The sequence below is a fragment of the Atractosteus spatula genome, assembly GCF_055471065.1.
Source record: "Atractosteus spatula isolate fAtrSpa1 chromosome 10 unlocalized genomic scaffold, fAtrSpa1.hap1 SUPER_10_unloc_7, whole genome shotgun sequence".
NCBI classification, from domain to species: domain Eukaryota; kingdom Metazoa; phylum Chordata; class Actinopteri; order Semionotiformes; family Lepisosteidae; genus Atractosteus; species Atractosteus spatula.
The window spans coordinates 836,384-854,252 of record NW_028296627.1 but is presented as its reverse complement, the minus strand read 5'-3'; the positions used below and the strand labels follow the sequence as shown (position 1 = coordinate 854,252).

Below are 17,869 nucleotides of genomic sequence, written 5' to 3'. Positions count from 1 at the left end.
GAGCAGAAATGACAACCGAGGAGCCGAGAGATCATTTCAGCATTTCGCGTCTGAACGGAAAACACAAACGACCAACTCAGAATGACTTGCTTTTGACGCTTTTCAAAGCGTTCTTTGTGCACGACGACTGCGCCGCCTAGCAGATACAAATGGGTTGTACAACTCTGAACTAGCAAATGGAAGAGGGCTAAGCCCCCTCTCTTTTAGCCCAGGTTCGATCTGTCTCCCAGAATCACCAGGGCGCACGCACACACACACACCCGTGCCGTTGAAGTGCTCTGCTTCATTTCTAAGGGCAACTCAACATTCACTCCTACCCCGAGAACAGAAAAGACAGCGTCCGCAGCAACAACAGCTCAGGTCTCTGCACAGGAACTAAGCTGCCCCCATCTCCTCTGCTCTGCGGCTCCTGCGGAGTGGAGTCCTGCCTGGAGCCGTGTTTGCAGGCGGCAGCTCCCCGCGCTCTGTCTGTGCGTCGTGTCCAAGAGCTCCTGGGAGGAAGAGAGAGCCCTCCCACTCGGGGGCTTTTCCACGGTCTGTGTGAGGAGGGGCGGGTGTGTACAGTAGCTTATCGAGCGGAAGCCTGGGGCGGCGGAGAGCTGTGATCGTGCAGACCTTGAGGTGTCACCTCTTTGTCTGCTTTCCCGCCCCCCCTCCGCCCAAGCTCTGCTCCAGAGTAGCCCGGCAACCCCTCACACCTGCACGTGTCACAACCTAAGGTGTGGTCATGAGACACCCATGGGGTGCTGTTCTGTTCTTGCTAATTGTTTCCTGCCCGTCGCAGGCAGGAGTCCATGCGAGGAAGATGCGCTGGACAGAGCTCAGAGGGCGCAGCTGGGTGGCTTTCCTTCTGAGTGACGTTCCTGCAACACTCTCCCGCTCCTCTTGGTGCGCTCATTCCGCTGGAGCAGGTGGCTGTGGGCTCTGTGCACTGCCGAAATAGCTCAGTTGGGAGAGCGTTAGACTGAAGATCTAAAGGTCCCTGGTTCGATCCCGGGTTTCGGCATTTTGTTTCATCGCGCCCTTTGTTCCTCTCTCCAGCGCCCCCTGCCTAAAGTGACGCTTCCCATTCTCAGCCCGAAACGCAAGCGAGACACCAGCAGCGGTCCCTGCAGGTTTCCGTAGTGTAGCGGCTATCACGTTCGCCTAACACGCGAAAGGTCCCCGGTCCGAGACCGGGCGGAAACAGCCTCTTGTTGCACGCTCCTGTACTTCACAGAGGTCTTGAGCGACCGGTCATTTGTTCCCAATGTATTTCCGGTGCCTTCATGCACTCTTGTACCAAACGCACGTTCCTTCTGTACGCGGAGCCGATCATTTGCAATTGGGCTGTGCCGACAGACCAGGACGAGCTCTGTCGGCTCAAAAGCAGCGCAGGACCTGCAAGAACAACAGAAAGATTAGCATCCAGTGAGCCCAAGATCTCATCAAGAATCGGCTCCAGCAACAGGGCTGGGCGCATTGTTCCATTCTCCGACCACTCTCGGTGTAAACAAGTCTCTCCTGGTCTCTGCTTGAAATGCACTTTCCTGCGTTTGCTTTGGTGTAACTGGCTTCCCCTGCATGGGCGAATGTGAAGAAGATCCTTAGTAAGTCGTTGAAGAAAACCGAGAAGAGGTCGGAGTGGCCTCTGTCGTTCATCAACGATCCAGTCAGGCAGTACTCCTCTGTAAAGCGCCGTTCGTTCACATCGATTGGCTTTTTTTTGCCTTCATTCGCGCAAGTAGTAAAAGCAGACGCCCCTATTCTGCCGTGACTCGGATTCGAACCAGGGTTGTTGCGGCCACAACGCAAAGTACTGACCACTATACGATCACGGCGAGTTACCGATACACACATGGTAGGGCGGAAAAGGCTGTGCTCTCTTCGTGTGACCTAATTCGGAAAAGTCCTGACGTTGCATTTCAACTGAGCCCCAGTATACATCGACCCTTCGACACTCTGAGTGACAACTCTCTTGCGTGTTTTCTCATATTTATGTAGTTTGCTTGCATGATGCCCGGAACAGCGGGGTTGTGTGCTCCCATATGGTCTAGTGGTTAGGATTCCTGGTTTTCACCCAGGCGGCCCGGGTTTGACTCCCGGTATGGGAACGTGTCAGTTTTGCCTCCTGCTTTCCAAAAGATCAGCACCGTGTACGAAGGAGCCGCATTAAAACCACTCGAACGTGCAAAACGCGCGAGAAGAGGGGGCGCTTGTTTCCAACCGAAGACTTCTCGCGTGTGAGACGAGCTGATCATCGCTGCAGGAGGTGGGAGGGTTACTCTGGTAGACGGCTGACCTTCGGCAATAGGATTTATACTCTCCAAGATGATATTTGCACTTTCTGGAGAGGCGATTTTCTCCACTTCAGTAGCCCGATTTCGTCGATTGCGTGGAGATTGCTGTAGAATGTGGCGCCGCTTTTCCTGCTCCGTCCATGACAGGCGTGCTGGTCTCTGGAGAGAGAGCACGGTCCATCAGCGCACTCCAATAAAGGCACTGGAAGCAGCTGAATCGCATTGGCGAAGCTCAGCACTGGGCCGCTGGGAAGGGTTTGCTACCGTTTCCGTAGTGTAGTGGTTATCACGTTTGCCTCACACGCGAAAAGTCCCTGGTTCGAAACTGGGCGGAAACAGACCGGCTTCTTTTGTCGCCACGCACAAAAGGGGATTGGGGATTCGCCTAGCGCTGTGATCGCACAGACCCACTCACCTCTTAGTGTGGCGGGATCTGCACAGTGCATGTCGCAGCGCATCCTGCTTTCACTCCAATGCGCGTCCTGATGTACCCCAGTCTCCCGCGTGACAGGTGGGGATAATCACCACTATACTAACGAGGAAGACATCGCTCTCTCCGACCCCCGGCATCGTGTCCCGACCCACCGTGCTGGAAGCCGACGCGTGCTGTGATTTCTTTACGGAGCAGAAATGACAACCGAGGAGCCGAGAGATCATTTCAGCATTTCGCGTCTGAACAGAAAACACAAACGACCAACTCGGAATGACTTGCCTTTGACGCTTATCAAAGCGTTCTTTGTGCATCGAACAGACCCACTCACCTCTTAGTGTGGCGGGATCTGCACAGTGCATGTCGCAGCGCTTCCTGCTTTCACTTCAATGTGCTTTCTGATGTCGAGTCGTGTGCCGTGCGGAGGCTCTGAAAGCGAGAGCAATGAAAAGGTGCACGACGCTGTGAAAGAAAACAGAGAAGTGAAAGGCAGTCCTTTCTCTAAGGAGGTAAAAGAAAAGCTTTCTACTCCCCGTCGGGGAATCAAACCCCGGTCTCCCGCGTGACAGGCGGGGATACTTGCCACTATGCTAACGAGGAAGACATCACACCCTTCGACCCCCGGCATCGTGTCCCGACCCACCGTGCTGGAAGCCGACGCGTCCTGTGATTCCTTTACGGAGCAGAAATGACAACCGAGGAGCCGAGAGATAATTTCAGCATTTCGCGTCTGAACAGAAAACACAAACGACCAACTCGGAATGACTTGCCTTTGACGCTTATCAAAGCGTTCTTTGTGCATCGAACAGACCCACTCACCTCTTAGTGTGGCGGGATCTGCACAGTGCATGTCGTAGCGCTTCCTGCTTTCACTTCAATGTGCTTTCTGATGTCGAGTCGTGTGCCGTGCGGAGGCTCTGAAAGCGAGAGCAATGAAAAGGTGCACGACGCTGTGAAAGAAAACAGAGAAGTGAAAGGCAGTCCTTTCTCTAAGGAGGTAAAAGAAAAGCTACTCCCCGGTGGGGAATCAAACCCCAATCTCCCGCGTGACAGGCGGGGATACTTGCCACTATACTAATGTAGAATTTGGGCATTTAAGGGGACAATTATTAATTGTAGCCGTAAATCACGAAATGGATTCTTTTAATGGCCTTAGAATCCAACCATGCGATATAACTCAAACAACACACACACACACACACACACACACACAGGTACTAATACACGAGGATACATTTATTAATACATAAAATATGCATGTAAACCTAACAGATCTTATCGTGACGGTTTTCAGAATACAAAAGATATATATTCATTCAGTTACAAAGAGTTACATATATCAAGAGGACATAAGTTCAGTATATCATTCATTTAGACCGTTTCGTAATTGAACTTGGTTACAACTTCTACATTAGATACTCAAAACAAGTACATAACTCTTAGGAATAAAATTGATATCAACTGGTTGGGATAACAATTGAATTCTTGAGCTGTAATGCATTGAAGTTGAATACTCATCCAATCTCTGGGGATTCAGATCTCCTGCGGGCTCTTTGGCTCCGTGCCAGGCTGTGCTGTGCTGCAGATGCTCACTGACCGGCTAGTTAGTGTTGGCTTTAACTAGCAAAGTTTGTGCACAGGAGAAAAGATGACTGTGGGTCCCAGCAAGTCAGGAAGAGGACCGGTTCATTCCTGATGAAGCGCTAGTTCTGAATAGTGATTCAGCTGTCCACAGTTCCGACCTGTTCACAAGGCTTGCTGCTGGTGCTTACCTCAGGTGGATCCTCTGGTTACTCTCTGGCAACCTCCGCTCTAGACTCTTAGAACAAAGGAAAGTTCTGGCACTCGGACACACTGGTCGTTCCGTGGTTGTCCAGGCTGACTCTTAGGATGGTCAGGAGGCGCGCTGCGAGAATGTCCTGCCCTTGGGAGCCTTTGGCTCCTGGGCCGTCCTGCCCTGGAATTCTCCTTTGAATTCCCTTTAGAAAAGTCCAGGAAATAGTCTCTCAGGCCCTCTGTGTTGCCTGTTTTTACCTGGAGGAACTTCAGCTCGTTCATTGGCTGAAAGTTCCATGGGCATCAGAGTCCCACGTAGGTTACTCGGCCCTACCAGTCCCTGATTGGTTGTTGAAGGTGAGATGTGAGTCACTTACTCCTGACACTTAGGAATGCAGTCCAGATGTCCATCTGGCACACCCTAGAAAGATAGGCGCCAATGGATGACCATTGATCATGATAGCCAGGCTTAGCTAAGTGCATCCCCATTTGGGAGCTGTCCCTTATCAAAAGAAAACATCTTTAAATCAGCCTGCATGAATAGTTTCTCTGTGGCTGCACCACAGAGATGAACAGAGAGATGGGGCCTCATTTGAAAAAGCACAGCAACACTTAATTCTGTCTTATTAACAACCATTGCCGCTACAAATGAAAGGCTGAAGTGAAATAGAGCGGGGACGAAGGCAGTGAAGAGAGAGAACGTGGGAAGAAGAGAAAAACGCAAGGGAAAAAAAGCAGCGTCGTAAAAGAGGTGACGGAGCTGTCCTCTCTAATAGAAGGGTGCCAGTGAGCCCTGCTGTCCCTTATGGCCACACCCCCTTGAGCACGCCTGATCTCGTTTGATTGCGGAAGCTAAGCAGGGACGGGCCTGGTTAGTACTTGGATGGGAGACCGCCTGCGAGTACTAGGTGTTATAAGCTTTTAAGCGCAGGAGGCGCCCTATCCCCGCTCGCTCGCTCATTCCCCTGTTCACACGTGCAGTGCGGCTTTTCTGTCTGTTTATTTGTCAGCTTTGGCGAGACACGGGTGCTTGTGTATTAGCGTGAGCCTTTTTTATTCTGATCATGAACAGTTTTACAAGTCCGCAAAGGATCGAGGAAAGGTTTATCGCCAGCTGAAAAGAGACACAGCGCTTCGGCTGTGGAGACTTGTTCGGCTGGCGTTCGGGGAGTCGCCTTTTTCAGAATTGTATTGAGATCATTTTCCACAGAGCTCAGATGTCAAAGCACAGCAGCAGCTCTCCACAGCGATCCTCTATAGCGCCCTTTCTCCCGCAGCTCCGTCCTCATTGGAAGGAAGCAAGAGTGAAAGGCTGAAGTGAAATAGAGCGGGGACGAAGGCAGTGAAGAGAGAGAACGTGGGAAGAAGAGAAAAACGCAAGGGAAAAAAAGCAGCGTCGTAAAAGATGTGGCGGAGCTGTCCTCTCTATAAGAAGGGTGCCAGTGAGCCCTGCTCTCGCTTACGGCCACACCCCCTTGAGCACGCCTGATCTTGTCTGATTTTGGAAGCTAAACAGGGATGGGCCTGGTTAGTACTTGGATGGGAGACCGCCTGGGAATACCAGGTGCTGTAAGCTTTTAAGCGCAGGAGGCGCCCTATCCCCGCTCGCTCGCTCATTCCCCTGTTCACACGTGCAGTGCGGCTTTTCCGTCTGTTTATTTGTCAGCTTTGGCGAGACACGGGTGCTTGTGTAATAGCGTGAGCGTTTTTTATTCTGATCATGAACAGTTTTACAAGTCCGCAAAGGATCGAGGAAAGGTTTATCGCCAGCCATTTATTCTTATCATGAACCTTATATACTGTATCTCTACATCCCATAACCTTTAACGGCAGGTGCCTGAGTGTGGACATGTTGTGATGTAATATTTATTTTAAAAGTAAACATTTTAGTAAAGTCTGTTATATTGTTAAAATCTATAAGCGTCTATAATCTATAAGATCAATTTTTGCTCGTGCTTATAAGTTATCGCTGCTAAATGTGTCTTATTCAATTATTTTAACACTTTTATGACCTATCCACTAAAATATAAAGACCCGCCCTACAATGCTCTTCTCAAAAGATAAAATAAGTTTTACATTTTTTGATTCAATGTAATTTCTTTTCTAGAGAAACACACATCATTTGAGGCTTGGGTTGCATGTTAATATTTTTAAGGTTTAAAGACTTTACGTTCACGGTACGTGGAAAATCATTTCAAACTTTTGAAAAGTTGTTGAGAATTTGTCATTGAAATAAGCTTACATATTTTAATTCAACGTGATTACTTTTCACTCTCGATAAAACACGTGTGATTTTGGGGCGGGGGGATATGGTGGGGCGTTCTAAAACATCACAACCATTTGAAAAATGTCTTGAGCATGGTTACAAATTTGGAGTTTATGCTTAAATTAGCCGACTTGCCAGTTTTGAAGTGTGACACCTGAGCTGTGAGGCCCCGATATTGACTGCTGCGAAGATGGCTTCTTTGAGTAGTGAATCATCGGATTCCTCTGCTATGCAAACTGAAGAAGTAGGTTGCTAAAATATTTTTTCTGATCGTGGAATTGTTGTTTCAATCTGCGTTTAGCGTATTTCGTTTTCAACACTTTGTCTTCTTTTTAGCAAAAGCTGACTCAGCACTCAGTGGTGTGTGACAGTGGCTGTCATGTGAACTCTGATGGCGATTCAGGTGTTGGGGGTCCGTCAACGACTGATGAAGAGTTGCTACAAATGGTAAATATTAAACCACAGCAAGTTCGAAGCAAACAAAGAACTCTAACACAAAAGAGGCATTACAATTTAAATATTTTAGGTAAAAAGCATGCCTATTTATTTTGTTAAGCCTTCCTTTTCTTTTTTCCTTTAATAGAATAACGAAGAGGTCGATGCATCAATCTTCAAACTACCATCAAGCTTGAATGTTTCGTGTCTGTTCATGTGTGTTCGCCAAAATGTGATTAATGATAATGTTCAACCTAGTTTAGCTAACGATGGCTCTAATGAGCCCGATGCTATGGATCAGATTGTAAAGTGGGTGGTATGTTGCACCTTCAACCATTGTTTAAAGGGGGTTGTGGTTGATGAATGCGCGGCCTGTTTGATTAATCATCCAGGTCAACGGGGTCACACATGCCTGGTTGTCGGGTGCGCGGATGGGTACTGTGGTGTCTCCGGGGGAAAGTTTATGTAAATGAAAGTAGTACTCACACCACACTTTTCTTTCCTGAGTTTTGTGGCGTTTCTTCCTCCAACTATCTTCCAAATACAGTCCGTAATCCGTTCCCTTAATCCTGATCCGATCCGAGTTCCAAAAGTCCGTAATAAAGCCAATCCGCGATGTATCTTTATCCAGTGTCCGTAATCCAAAAACCATAAACCTTTTCTCCTTTCAGTAGTCCGTTATTCTTTAGCCCGATCTTTAACATACACCTCTTTCCTCTCTTTTCCTCCAAACCGCATTCACCTTATCGGCTTCCGCCCTGTTCACTGCCTCCGGGGCACTTATATTTCGGTTCCTGATGCGGCTCAGCTGTGTCTCATTGTTTCTCAGGGTAGACCCTTTCCATTTACCGGTCAGCTGATTCTTTTTGGCAGCCATTTTGCTAAGGTCCATATCTAGTATTTTAAGTAGGTCATTCCGAAAATACCTGTTATGAATGACCCTTCCCCTGGTCATGTTACAGTACAAAGATGTGTTGTTTGCCGCATTAGAAATTTATAAGTGTCTCAGTTTAGCCCAAATTTTATCGGCTGTTCTGTACATCGCCAGTGGCCTGGGTGCCTATACTTTTACAGATGATACTGAGCAGATTATAAAGCACTTGCTGAGAAAAATAATTGACGACCGCTCGCCATATGAGAATGTACGCTCCTTACTTGTAAAGGTAGATGGAAAAATACTACACGTGACTTTTGGTGCGTTGCAAAACTTATTTTATACTTATTTATACTTATTTTTACAGAAAAGAAAAAAGATCTATGTAAAACCAGGGCTGTGAAATACTCGCAATGTGAATAGAGCTTTCACTCTGTTTTACAGACACAGGTGTGCCATTGTGAGAAGAACGAAAAATTTCGAATGTATACGTAAGAATTCTTACAAAAAGTGCTTTACACTCTTCTTTCTGCAAAGCTTGAAATGAAAATCAATTAACTGAATGCTAATGTCCTTGAATTTGTTAAAGAGATAGATGTGCATGTAAAGAACATGAGTGAAATTACTGCGATTCTGATGTTTTCAGATCAGAAACTGAAGCCTGGCGGATTCAGCGGTGTGTATTCCAAAATACAACGTATTTTACATAGAACCTGTGGTAACACCGTCCCTCTGATCACTCAGGCTAATTTATTTGCTCTGTTAGGGTCGCCCAGTTCGGTGTTCATGGCTATAAAAAATGGCAAGAGAAAGGGCGTTATGAATGCTTTTTCAGATGCTGCTGAGTTTCTGAACAATGTTGGGGCGATAGCTACAACTAATTTTCTGCACCAACATTTAATTGGCGATTGCAAGCAGTAGTCTGTAATGTGTGTGAAAAGTTTAAAAGTGTATACTGGGATGTTTCTGTAATTTAAAACCTACCGATGAAATAAAGTGGTTCACATTTCACATGCTATTTGTCCTGCGAGTTCTTTCTGTGACACTTTACTCAGTCAGTCAGTGTGCATGCGTGCGTGCGTGCGCTCACACCCAAGAAACTCGCGGCACTCACCAGACTTCCCACACCGCCGATTCCCTAGGGTTATAATAGATTGCATTCAAACCTGCAGCAGACATGATCACCTTCCATCCCTCGTTGCTAATACGCTCTTTCACACACTTATTTATAAATCGAAGGGGATGCGGTGGTGGGCATTTGGACCCTGAGGCCTGGGGCTGCTAGGGGTGGAAGGCGGGACAACAACACTCATTATGACACACCATTGGCTCTCGAGGGGGCGGGACATCCGCCCATAACATTGCACCATTGGCCGATAAGGGGGCAGGACATCTGCCCATGGCGGCCTCCCATTGGCTGAAAAAGGGGGCGTGGTACCTGTCAAAATGTTTGATGAAAAGTGTCGCTTTATTCTACTCCCGGGCCAAAAACAGCCCTCGGATCATCAACTCAATCAGGAACTCCCAGTCTCACAACTGCATTCCCTCGGTGCTTCCCTACCACCCTAACCCAATTTCTATCCCCAGGACCATCATTAACAATGACTACATTTTACAGGACGATCCCTCCATTGGTACTCTTTTTTCCGACCGCCCAATCATCTCTTATCGCTGACCACCACATAAGCTTCTTCTTCACAGCTCCCTCACACTCAGCACCTTCCCCTGCAATAGCACTCGCTGCATCACTGGCAAATACATATCTAACGACAATCAGGGCATCACAGGACAATTCCAGATAACCCTGACAACATCCTGAATCTCATTTACTGTATCTCTTGCAAAAAATGCCCAGCTATCTACATTTGGGAAACCGAAAGGAGACTAGGAGAATGCTTCAGAGAACATATTAGGGCTGGGAAGGTTAAAGATTTCTCCAAGCCCATAGTTTTTCTTTTCACCTCAAATAGCCAGGATCTCTCAATGACTGACTTATTTTAATGTAATCTTCTCTATTCTCTTGCAGGTTTTGACTTCACACCTTTCTTCACCTCTCTCCATTTTGCACTTCCTGAGTGGCCTCTCTGCTGCTCCTGCCTCCTCCCTTCTCCCAGCTTTTGTTCTTCTGTGCTATTTAATCTTTGTAATCTGCCCTGTCTTTCTCACACCTGAAGAAGGCTTCACAGCCGAAACATTGAGTTTTCTCTCTTCTCTTTTCAGTATGGAATAAACCTATTACTTGTTCCTTTGCAGACTACACATGCTGACATAGTGTAGTTCAGGTGGGTAGCTGCTTCAATATACATTTGTAAATGTCAATTTAAACTGTAAAAATAGTAAGATTGTAACTCCACTTTAAAACGTGGCAAGAAATAGACACATGGCAGGCTACACCCTGGAAAGGACACCAGTCCATCCCAGGGCAAAGATATAAAAAATAAACATATAGGCAGCACATATCAAGCCTTACAAGAAATCATTAACACCCTCAACACACACCACAGGTCCATTAAACTCAAATACACCAAGCATGGTAGCCTGATAGACTTCCTAGACACCACCACATACAAGGTTTCTTCCTTCAACAACACAGACAAACTGGACATCAAGGTATTTTTCAAAGACACATTCACACGGCTTACTGCACAAGGATAGCTTCCACCCAAAACATACTTTAAAAGGACTGGTAAAATCACAACTCCTACACTTCCACAAAATCTGTACACAACAACAAGACTTTGAGGAAGCCAAATACACACTCTTCCCAGCTTTATGCCAGAGAAGATACACACAAAGTTTCCTCAAAAATGTGGCACAAACATTTCTAAATAGAAAAACTCCAGATGACAGAAAAATACCCCTCAACACATCATATTCTCAACTCAGCATAAAAACCAACCAAAAACCATGATATTAGAAAACACAAACATACTGAGGGAGCACAAAATCATATCTGCACACAGAAAAAAACAAAAACCTTCAGCATTAATTAGTCCAAAGCAAGCTAAAACCTGTACAAAACAGATCATATACACCAAGAGCCAAACATTTCATAACAGAAAACAATGATCCAAAACAAAGAAACTAAAGAAATCTTCCAGTTGCAAAGGGCACTCTCAGAAAACATCAATAACGCCATCTACAGCATCCAGTGCAAAAAGTGCGGGGTGACCTATGTGGGGGGAACGGGTAACTCCATCCGAACCCAGCTGACACAACACAGGTACATCAGGAACCACGGGACTGGAAAGCAACCCCAACTGGACAGAGATAGAAAGAAAGAAAAAGGAAAGGGAGTGGATCAAAAGACTTAATACTATCTTTACACAAGACCTGAACATCAGAAAAACCGGGAGGGTTTTAGTCGTTGGAAGGAGAGTGCTCTCCTTGTCCCAGATGGTCCCCTCTCGGATAAAATCTGGGAGAAGGAGCTTTGTTCCCCTCTCCTCAATAGCCAGACCCTACAGGGACTGGAACTCTTCACCATACTAACACGCAACAAACAGAAGAATAACTGAAACCAATCAGCTATGGAAACTCGCACAGCTTGCACAGTCCTACTAGGGAGGAAAACAAAAAGACCCTGATTTCCTATTGAGATGTTAATGGTCCATGCATAATCCCCACCAGGGAAAGCAGAAACCCATTCACCAACTGAAACTGCACCTACTCGTACAGAAACATACAGAAGGAACACAGACCATAGGATACAAACTAGCCCCCTAGGAGGAACTACAACACACTGCCCCTTACAAAACAGGATAAAAACAGGCCAGCATGGACACAGTGTTCCAGAACAATGCCTGAAGAAGACCCAGGCAGAAACATAGCGACACACAGAAAGGCAAGATTGTCTTCCTATGGAGCCACAGATTCTACAGAGGTAAAGCTGCCTAACAGTGGAAACCTAATGGTGTCAACGAAGCTTTAGGCATTTAAATGGTAAGTATGGATCAATCCAGAGTTGACAACGCACGCAACCGTACGGTCACCCTCCACACTGCCTACACAACAAACATGTCAAACAGACAGGATACCTTCCAACAAGGAACCAGGATCATCTACAAAATGATCCAAACAGTCCACCATTTACAAAACACAGCAGTTTTATTGGACGGGAGAACCGAGCACCCGCCAGCCTACGACGGAAGACCAAGGAACTCATAAAACCTGCCAAGCCACCCAAACTCACATATTTGAAGCTGGTAAGCAATGCCAAAAATTGGCTTCACACCACACTGCAGATCCTCGAAGAGCAAAATCTGTCATACAACTAGAGGATCTTGAGCTTCCCCACTGGGAGGAAGCTTTCACACTTGCTCCCAACTGATCAAAGAAACATTATGGGAGGAAATTGCAGAACACCACCTTTGGACCCTACAGTACACAAGCTATCAATACTGGGTTAGGGAAGGACACTCAGGCAGATCAAATTATCACAGCAGTTTTTAAATTCTACAACGACTTCTACTGGAAAGACTGCGAACAAGACCAAGTAAGAGTTAAGTTGTTTTATAAAGTCATTATTTTAGAGCAAGGTATAATTCTGATAAAAATACAATAAACAATATGGTGAAGCTATTGGAGAGAAAATTAAGGCTCGGTTAAGAAACTGAAACAGTCTTGACTTGTTCCTTTACACAAAAGTTATTTATTTTCAAAAGAGACCCATGAGGATTCCTCTGGTGTGCAAGACCTGCCTGAAGACATTTGACCAGTTTCCTCTTCACCTAAAGAGGGTGTGTATGAAATGAGCCTCAGCAGAGGAGATCAGCAAGTTCCTTCTCCAGGCCAGGAAGGACTTGTTGAATCACCTGAGGAATGGGCAGGTCGGGGATTGCAAGAGCATAGGGCTCATGTGTGGTGAGAATGTGAGACTGGCGGAGTCCATGGACTGTTTTATGTGGAATCCTGAAGACACATCAGCAAGGTAAGATATTTATAATTTATAAGGGTTCTTCTGTTTCATTTCTAACCTTTACCTTTATGTAAGGGTATGTTAAAATGATATACCAGTGGTCCAGATGCCCTGAGCAAGAGGCTGCTGTCCAGGAGGAAGAGATGCCAGAGACTGAAGTGGAAGAGGAAGGGGAAGATGTGAGTTCTGGAGAACTTTCTATTTTTTCCAAATGTATCTTTTGTTTTATACTTGTATTCTAGTTTGTCTTAGAAGTAAAAATGTTTAAATGTGTATTTTGTATTCGTACTGTCCCCCAGTTATTAAAAGCCATCAGCAGGCTCTCAGGAAGACGGTGAACCAGGCTGGACTGGACAGAACGCACTCCCTGGATGCTCCTCACCTGGCTGGGTTTAAACAGGACCTTACCAAGGATCTTGGAGTGGCAGATTGCTCTCAGGAGGTATTTATTTTTAAAGGCATTTAAAATTGAGCAGTGATATTTCCATAGCACATGTTTTTACTCCTTAGCTTAAAATTCACCCATGTGAAATCTCAGCCATAAACATAGTGACTCTACATTTGTGAGGTAGAAAATGTTTCCAGATTCCTGTTTTTATGGATCCATCTGCATCTTCCTTAAACTTTGTAAAGGGCCTATCCAAAACAACAATTATTGTAACCAAATGAAGACCACTGGACTGTCTCACCAAATCATTGCTAATTATATTAAGAACATAAACCATTTTCCGGGCTACATCCTAAATGATATCAGTGTGAAAGTAGAGGATCCCAGCCTGGCTAACCTCATCATCAACTTCCAAAGTATCCTAAAGGATATTCAGAAGAAGAACAGTAAGAATGTTGCCAAGAGATTACTAAAAATAGGTCATTTTCATTTTAAAACTTCTTTCAGTTGTACTTTTAATTTGAATACAAAAAAAGTTGATGAGTATTAATTTCTCCCACAGATATAGACAGTTGCAGAGTCCAGAACCAAGTACGAAGGATTGCTGGAAGGTGTTGCAAAGTGTTGCAAAGAGAGATGTGTTGCACAGACTGGGCAAGACATCACCTTGCCTGAGCAGCTTCTTGTACTGTATTACCTGCAGGCCTTTCTCCAGCTGAAGCACCTGTAGCACCCAGGGGTGGTAAAGAACATGACAGTAAGAATACTTTCATACAACAAAAGTAAGAAATTACATAGATGGGATTTTTACAGTTTGGTGTATTCATTTTTATTTTCTCGCTATTACAGGTTGAGGAATGGGTGCAAAGAAAGTGTTGTTTCAACAAGTGGGCACAAAAATGGTCATAATTCCTGTTAAAGAGCACAAAACCTCAAACAACAGCTGGCTTCCTTTGCATTGAGTGAAGAAGAGGAACATGCAAGTTGATGGCTACATTGATATACCCATCCACTCAATTCAGGGTTGTGGTAGAACTGGAACCATCCTGGCAAGCAGTGGATGCAAAGTACTGTATCACCCATAATGTGACACCAGTCCATCACAGGACTCACTCACACCATGGCCAATTTTCATAGAAGCCAATTAAAATCCATGTTAATACCGAACAAAAGACCTCCACCTGCATAGCTCCAATCATGTACGGTATTTAAGAAAATCTGGAATGTACCTTAATTGCATTTTATTTGTGTTTTATCAGCCGTTTCATCTTTACTTCACTAAACTGCGCTGTAATGCCCAGGTCAGCAGCTGTGAAAGGAGACGGAGAAGATGGACTGGTCAGCCAATGTATCAACAGTGTCTGAAGTGCTTGAGGAGTGGAAGCCCAACACAGGACTGCCACCAAATGGCATGCAAATTAAAAAGTTGATAAAGTATCAAATCTGGGAAGGCCTGAGCATCACTGACGATCCTGTGAAGGGGAAGAAGTTTGTGACTGCCAGGTGTTTCCAGAAGGGAGAGGTGGTGTGTGATTACAACGGCAAGGTCATCACAAAGACAACTGCTGAAGCTCACAGATGACAGAGGGAGACATGAGATGTCTTTTCTTTTCAGATGAACCTGCACAAAAACTGTGCATTGATGCTCGTGAAAAACACTGAGCCTGCCTCCCGGATAAGGAGGCAAATTGGAAGATGGATAAATCCATCAAAGAGAAAAGACAATGTAAGGGCTGTAAGAAAGTCATTTATAATCAACGAACAGCCTGTCATAATTCTGTCTGTGACAAAAAGGGACATTGTTGAGGGGAGAAGAGCTCCTCTGTGATTACAGCATTTCCAGGAAATAATTTCAAGGTTGAAGGACAAGCTCTGGAGTGGTTGGTTCACTGACCATTTCCAAAAAAGAAACTAAGTAAGTTTATTAAAGTGCATATTTTGAAGATATTCATTTTCTTGTACCTTGGAATTAATGTAAAAATTATATTCGTGTTAATGTCTTGAAAATAGCATTTCTCATTCTCATCAGCAAGCATATAAGGAAAGGATATGGGACTGCTAAAAAGATACATGATTTTCAGAAGAGTATAGAAGGCAGATAACTATCCCACTCAATTGTTACTGCAAAGAAATGCCACAGTGTAAACCAAAAGGTGAACCATTCTTGAAATTTATTGACAGAATCTGAATAGCACAGCATTCCCAGACCAGGCACTGGAGTTTCCTGCAGCGTTAGATGGGTAGTCTCTTGGTAAGAGAGAGATCGACAGAGTACTGGACTTCATGAACGACACCTTTCCAATTCATCGAGAACAGAGCCCACAAGATCTAGAGTCTAGAGAACAATTTCTTACAATATTAGTGGTAGTTTCTGAATAGGTTAAGGACAACATAGTTGTAGAGATATCTTGCAACTTCTTAAAAGTTGTAAAAGTGATTACCACATTGCCAGTGGTTTATATTTAAAACCTAAAGATTTTAAATTGAATCTTTCTTAAACAAAGGACATTTTTCACAGGAACAGCAGCCTAAATCAGTTGATGACTGTAAATATGACAAGCTTGTGATAAATTGTAAAGTGCAAAACAAAGTTGTTTGTTTTGGTTTTGTCTTCAACATCATATTAATAGGCATGTTATTTTTAGAGCAGCTGCCTGCCATTCACCATCAGCCAAGATGCCACAAGGTACATGAAATGACCCAGAAGTACTTAATGATACAGAGAAGAGCATATGGGGGAAAAAAAAAGAAGACAAGAAATATCCATTAACACGTCCATCTAGAAGCCAGAAGACGGGTGATGATCAGCATTTCAAAAGCAGACACTGGAGGTTGAATTCAAGTTTTAACAGTGATTGTCTATGTTTGGCTTCAACACAAATCATATTTATATGCTCACATTATTAATTTGTACAAAGTCCCCAATATTCATTACAGGCGACGTTCCCAGGAGTACACACGACCCAGCCAGAACGTGGCTAGCTGAAGTGCAGTGGACCTCAGGGAAAGAACTCTTGCCCACACGGAAGTCTCTGCTCTGAAAACCACTGGATAAAGGTATATGGCGGTCTGTTCTCAGCTGTTGATTTTGTGAAAAATATTGAATATGAAAGATTGAAGTGTCACTATTCAATGAAGTTCAGACATAAGTATTATGTTGAGAAGCTAGATCTGTTCTACTAATAGCTTTAGTACCTTAATATTGTACTGTTTGCTCTGGTTTTCAGACATCAGTCCAAGATCATTGGTGGGTTAATTGATTTCTGGTAAGATTGGCCCCACGTGTGAGTGTGTGTTTACATTTCTATCTGGCATCCTCAAAAGATGGTTTTGTTTCCTTTTCTTAATTGCTCTTGATTACTAGAGTTTATTTGGCATGATACATTTGTGATAAATGCTTTTTCTTTGTGAATAGTCTTATTTTAATCTACATAATGTCAATGAGTTAGTACCTTAAAGAACAAGCAGTAAAAGAAATGACATTTCAGGTTTATTAGCTAAAGTTTTTATAAGTGAACTGAGATTCCTTTACAGTGCAGAGACCCATCTTTAATATGCTGTGTGTGCTCATAATGGACTTGAAATTTGTTTTTGTCACAATGTAAAGGTATAATAAATAGATAATATACTCTATTTATCAAGACTTGACTATTTTAATTCCATACTTCCATTGACTGCTTTGGAATGCATTCCTTACAATTTTCCTAAATAATCATTGTCTCACAGTGTAGACCTGGGTGACATAACAGGGGTCAGGGCTGTGTTGACTGGAGGTTTGTGTAGACTGGCCATTGTCTATGTGAGACTGTGGGATCACTAGGGGTTCCCCCCCATCACCTGTAACATTGTCAAGTGGTATAATTACCTACAAAAGCTGAAGTTTCCTCCATTAAGGGGTCACTATTTGTTACATTCTGGCGGAACAAGAGACAAGATAAACCTCTCACTGTCACTGACCGAGCAGTCCGGGACACTCTATGCTAGATTGGACTGTTGTCTTTGGAAGATGGGGTCACAGGTGATGAAATAGACCACAGTGGCAGTCCTGCCTAGCTGTTATATCACTGAGAGACTCACCCACACATTGAGAAGAGAGCACTGGTTTCTGTGCAGAAAGCAGAACAACTCACTTTAACTGGTCAATTAGGTCTAATGAGTTTTATTGCCCTTGACATCTAACTTACTCCAGCCCCCCTTGTGGAAACAACCCCTAATTACTGTTCATGAGCTCCTGGCCACACTTGTTCCCAGTGGAACCAACCTGGAGCAGCAGAACAGAGGTTTTTGTTTCTTTAAGTTGTCTGCTGTTGTAAAACAAGTCATTCCTTAGGAATAAAAACTCTCCCTCTAGTCTGGTTGCTATCTCCTTTATTTGCCCCACATTCCCAGGGCAATGCAGCTGAGTGATCGAAAGCTGAACTGCAAGGAGCTGAATTTCACACTGGCTTACAACAGACCCTGGTGGGAGAATGGGCAGGAGAGGGCCGGTTGTGCTCCTGAACT

The 17,869-nt window shown here is 44.7% G+C and overlaps 2 non-coding genes and 2 pseudogenes across 2 annotated transcripts; all 4 read left to right on the top strand.

The window, feature by feature from the left end:
- Window positions 1-933: 933 nt before the first annotated feature.
- On the top strand, window positions 934-1,006 carry trnaf-gaa (transfer RNA phenylalanine (anticodon GAA)). Its single transcript has one exon. It is a non-coding gene; the product is annotated as a tRNA-Phe (tRNA).
- A 1,015-nt stretch (window positions 1,007-2,021) lies between these two features.
- On the top strand, window positions 2,022-2,093 carry trnae-uuc (transfer RNA glutamic acid (anticodon UUC)). The gene has a single exon. It is a non-coding gene; the product is annotated as a tRNA-Glu (tRNA).
- Window positions 2,094-5,286: 3,193 nt separating this feature from the next.
- Window positions 5,287-5,405, top strand: LOC148811776 (5S ribosomal RNA; annotated as a pseudogene).
- A 537-nt stretch (window positions 5,406-5,942) lies between these two features.
- Window positions 5,943-6,061, top strand: LOC148811775 (5S ribosomal RNA; annotated as a pseudogene).
- Window positions 6,062-17,869: the final 11,808 nt, after the last annotated feature.